Raw genomic sequence first — 5,000 nt, 5'->3', positions numbered from 1 at the left:
GGGAACTTGTAGGGTTAAAACTAAGGACTTCCAAACATCCCTTACTGCTGGAAACGGGACAATCTGAAAGGCCGGTTCCCCCCTTACGTGGACTGGTTATTAAACACACTGCTCCCAATATGTTGCTAGAATTGTTTCCGCCAGTAGAAAGACTGTCTTTGCTAGAAGGTTCCATTGAGGTGTTGTTTCTACTATGGTCTTGCCCAGGATTAAGGGTATTGGCTGGTTCCCCTGACTTAGTTTCCTTACTACAGCACTGGACATTATCAACACAACTACTGAACCCGCTTCCCAAGTTCCCAACAGATTCGGTTTTACGTTTTCTAGAGAACTGGCGCGGAGAGGTCCGTGCACAGCGCATTGTTTGCTCTTCTGCGCGCTGGTCTGAGAATGAACTGTTTGACTCTGTTTCCCTGGTTTGCTCTGAGATCTCACTAGAACCAGGAGAAGGACAGGAGGAGGTGTGTTTAGGAGGTTGTGTTTGGGGAGTGTGTGGCAGAGCGGTTTGCGTCTGTCTACGCGGCGAGGCTTTCGAAGGCTGTGGCTCTCTGTCCCTGATATCGTCACAACCAGCGCTGCCTTGACTTAAAGAATGATCTCTCGTTGTGGACGCTGCTCTCTGCCTATTGGTGGATGAATCATTGTCTGTGTCGTCACTCAAGAGGTCGATACAAACGACATCATCTCTAGAAGCAGAAAGATGGCTGGGCCCTGGAGCCGTGATGGACTGGTTTGTGAACTTATCCGTCTCTGTGTCACTGTTTTCATCGCCGTCCGAATTCACGTGCGATGCTGGATTCTTTGTCTGAAGTTGATCGTGTGCTTGTTCGAAGGAATTCCCGCGAGAATTCGGGTATGTTACGAATTCTCCTCGGTTTGGATGTCCTCCGTATGGAAGGCTGTGTGTTGGTGGTGCAATGCATTGTGGGTAGAAGCTGTTGCAGAGAAAGCTTGGGATGGCGGTTCGCTGGTAGGACAAACTGTCGGCGAGCGAGTACGGGATGTAGCGGTTACCGTAGCCATAGCCAAGCGGGAGGTAAGAGTCGCCGTAGATGTGAGCGGAGGAATTCACACTTTCTACCAGCGACGGTGTCTCCGGTGCAGCAGGAGATTCTGCTTCACTGTCTGGATGATTCTCCAGATCTTTCTGAAGGACTCGGGGCTTCGTGGAGCGTTCTATCGCAGACACACGGACAGAATCGATGGAAACTTCTACCGCAGAGGAGCTGTGGGACTGGGAATCATCAGGAACACCGTCCACCATCTTGCTTTTCATATTCTGTGAAGACAGACCGGGAACCACCCAAGAGGACGGCGCAGAGCTGATCATATCCGGACGATCTGACGCAGTAGTAACATCTCTGGGTGAACTTTCCTTTAAGTCCAAGTCCTGACCCGATATCAGCCCGTAACCAGGCGCTGATACAAACCCCGACTTGGGTAAGGCTTCCCGTTTGAGCCCATGTGAGAATCCTTCAAAGTCTTTGGCAGATGAATCCAAAAAAGTGTTTTCCCTCCTGTGTTTGGCAGGCTTTGGAGGTCCAGCTAAAGTATTTGCAGGTAAGGTAGACTTCTCGGCACTACAGCGATCTGAAACGGCCTCTTTGGTTGTGTTACCGCCTATGTTAAAGGGACGAGAGGTTGAGGATGGCTCAGTGCCTCTGTAAAGGTGTGTTGAAGCGGGGACGGATGGTGGAGGATCGGAGACTGTTGGTGGTTGTCCCGTAGCTGAGATGTCACGGCTCCCAGTAGAGCTGCTGCTAGCGAGAGCGTTGGTGGGTAGAGATGGATGAATAGTGCTACTGCCGCCATGTTGTTTCTCTGTGTGGGATTCCTGTTGATACAATTCAGACTAGATTTAGAAAACTGTATTGATCCTAAGAAAGGGGAATTAATTTGCACTTTCTTCCACAGCCCATTTTCACAAACAACATACAAAATGTTACGCGTCAAAAGCACAGATCATCATGGGCCGGGAAACCGCCTTCAAGGTATAAAGGTATAAATAAGGTTTCAAAACAACTATTCTTCTCGGGGCGCCCTTAGCTCAGTTGGTAGGGCGTCCCCCCCCCCCATGGGCCTCGGCCAGCAGCGGACCCGGGTTCGATTCCAGCCCGCGGTCGTTCTCTGCATGTCACTCCCCTCTCTGCCCCATTTCACCTCTGTCTCTACACTATCAATAAAGCCTAAAATAAATGCCCAAAAAATATCTTTAAAAAAAATATATATATATATTCTTTTCCGTCATACCGTCCTAAAGTATTAGCCCCCACCCCCCCAGGACATTTCAAAATAAAACATGTTTCGAGCTGTAACCGTATACCGTGTTACCGTGAACCCGTGGTATTTCATCTTAAGGTTTTCACTCTGTCTGAATGTCCTAGTGGCGCGTGTCTTACTGTGGACTGAAGGAGGATAATAGGTTGTGACGTACCTGGGTAGTAGGAATCGTGATCGGGACGCCCAGTGAAGCGTAGTGAGGGAAGTAAAACAGCCTTTCGTCCCCGGTCGCCCCAAACAGAGACTGATAGGCCATGTGCTGCTGGGTGTAGGGCGATGGCGGGGACAGGAACGAGGCCTTGTATGCAGCAGGATACAGGGCCGGGTCAGTGTATGGCGCGACCCAGGGCAGCCTCAGGAAGCTCCCAGACCCATTCAGGTCTAAATCCCGCCTGTCGGACCCCGCCACAGGCACCAGCAGCGGTTTGTAAAGCCCAGCGTATCCGTCCGCCGGTTTGTGGGCGACATCTTGTTTCTGGAGCGGGTTGAAGCCGATGGGGAGAGACGGCACAAGATGGCTGCCTGGGTAGAGCCGGTAGCTTTCCCCCGTTAGCGCGCCGCGGTCCATAGCTAGCGGGTTCATTCTGTAACACGTGAAGCATCCACCTGCAACGCACACACACACGCTTTGTTTAAAGGGCGGTTTACAACGCAAGCTTTTCAACATAAAATATCGGGGTTCTCCGGTGGTGTAGCGGATAGAGGGCGTACCATATCGGCTCTGGCCTTCGTTGCAGTGGTCATGGGTTCAAAACTGACCCCCTGGACCTTTACTGCAGGTACCCCCCTCTCTCTCTCTCTCTCTCTCTCGCTCTCTCTCTCTGTCTCTCTGTCTCCCCATTTCAACTCTGTACTGTCTAATAAAGCTTGAAAATGCCAAAAAATAATCTTTAAAAAGCCACACAAAACAGTTTTTTTATTAGTGCACAGGCAGTACGATGCCCCTTTCTTTACCAGTTTACAGAGCCTAGGTTGTTTATAAACAGTGGGATTTCATTTTCAGCGCACACACAGTACAGACAGGTAGCGGATCACGAGGAGATATTCACTGATTTTGACAACAAGCGTTCTCCAGAATCACTGACCCCGATCTTTAAATGTCTCTGCAGAATTGATTCAGTAGAATCTCTGAATGTCACGTGTTTAAATTCTCCCTTCAAGGACAAACGGGGAAAATGATTTTGGTCGTTTTTTCTGACGTGACGCCTGAGATTTCATTTTGCCTTCGACCGAGACAAAGAAAAGCAGCGTTCAGTTATTATTTATTTTATTATTCTTCCTGGATGACGTACTGAGGGCAGAGCGTGCGTGTGTGTGTGTGCGTGTGTGTGTGTGTGTGTGTGTGTGTCTGTGTGTGCGTGTGTGTGAGAGAGAGAGAGAGAGAGAGAGAGAGAGAGAGAGAGAGAGAGAGAGCGTGAGCCAGAGCAATATTAAAGGGAAAAAATAACAGCCTAATTGAATTTCCTGTCACACGGCGTTGTGAAACATCTCGTATTGGCTATTATGAAATGATTTAGACAGCTCTGTGTGTGTGTGTGCGTGCGTGTGTGTGTGTGTGTGTGTGTGTGTGTGTGTGTGTGTCTGTCTGTCTGTCTGTCTGTCTGTCTGTCTGTCTGTCTGTCTGTCTGTCTGTCTGTCTGTCTGTCTCTGTGTGTCTGTCTGTCTGTCTGTCTGCCTGCCTGTATGTCTGTCTTTTCTGTCTGTCTGTCTGTCTCTCTGTGTGTGTCTCTGTCTGTCTGTCTGTCTGTCTGTCTGTCTGTCTCTCTGTGTGTGTCTCTGTCTGTCTGTCTGCCTGTATGTCTGTCTTTTCTGTCTGTCTGTCTGTCTCTCTGTGTGTGTCTCTGTCTGTCTCTCTGTGTGTGTATCTGTCTGTCTGTCTGCCTGCCTGTATGTCTGTGTGTGTGTCTATCTGTCTGTATGTCTGTCTTTTCTGTCTGTCTGTCTGCCTGTCTGTCTGTCTGTCTGTCTGTCTGTCTGTCTGTCTGTCTGTCTGTCTGTCTGTCTGTCTGTCTGTCTGTCTGTCTGTCAACCTGAGAGCACCCAGTATCAACACGTAGATGGATATTCTGTTAACCGTGTCTTGAGGGATTTGCTTAAAATGTTTTTCATAATGTAAATTGAAGTAGTTTTCCTGTTATGCAAAATAAAAACTATTTTTAACAAGAACAAGAACAATGACATTTATTTTTATTTCTCTGTGTGACGATGGACCAACAGGGTGAGCATTCCTCTCCATAAGACTATCGCCCTGCGTTCAGAATCTCCTCCTCTTTCTTTTTTCTATTCTACATACTACATCCAACGATAAAAAGAATCTAGTTAGGATGCAGTAGGCATACTATTGGGACATACTTTTACTCTCTTATTTCATCATAACATGGCGCCTTGATCTTGCCTCTTGCTTTTATATCCGTCTCATCCCCGTTTGTTTTCATATGGAGGCTTCGTCGATGTGACGTCACTTCACGTGCGCACCGGATTGTGGGTCAGAATCGCCCAAATAGGATGCAGTTTTCAACACTAACAATCTTGGCCACATGAAGTAGGACATCCGGGTACTACTAACCATCCTAAATCTGGCCACAAGAATCGGGACATCCTAAATCTTTTTTCTACCAAACTATATAGTAGAAAGTATGCGATTCGGAACACAGGGTATGTATCTGCAGTTAGTTCGTGGGAAACAAAGAAATTATATATTTTGGGGCGACTGTGGCTCT

This window comes from Ammodytes marinus (assembly GCF_949987685.1).
Source record: "Ammodytes marinus genome assembly, chromosome: 24".
Lineage (NCBI taxonomy): Eukaryota > Metazoa > Chordata > Actinopteri > Uranoscopiformes > Ammodytidae > Ammodytes > Ammodytes marinus.
This window is presented reverse-complemented; position numbering follows the sequence as displayed.